Below are 351 nucleotides of genomic sequence, written 5' to 3'. Positions count from 1 at the left end.
AAGTCCCTCCGGTGCTCAATCATGTCGAGGATGAAAGGTCCTAATCGGCACGAGTTACTGGTTGTAATTATTCCAATAAATTAGTGACGAGCACATGAGTAATTCTTCTTTTGGAATTACTCATAAAAATTGTATATTGTACTGTATTGTATTGTATGTTTTATTAGTTCAGGATAGGTTTTCTTGCCTCAACGGTAACCTTCATTTGATTAATAGTGCAATTAATTAATGCACTTTCTTTTTTATTACTTGTTTTGTTCGTGGTTAGTAGTGGTGAAACCGAGCATTTATTTACTCGTTTTCGTCCAGAAAAGCATGTAATAAATGTCTTACATGCATTGCTTCGTACTT

Source organism: Polistes canadensis, unplaced genomic scaffold, assembly GCF_001313835.1.
Source record: "Polistes canadensis isolate GaletaPanama2010 unplaced genomic scaffold, ASM131383v1 scaffold_21, whole genome shotgun sequence".
Classification (NCBI taxonomy): Eukaryota; Metazoa; Arthropoda; class Insecta; order Hymenoptera; family Vespidae; genus Polistes; species Polistes canadensis.
Note: the sequence above shows the minus strand (reverse complement) of the source record.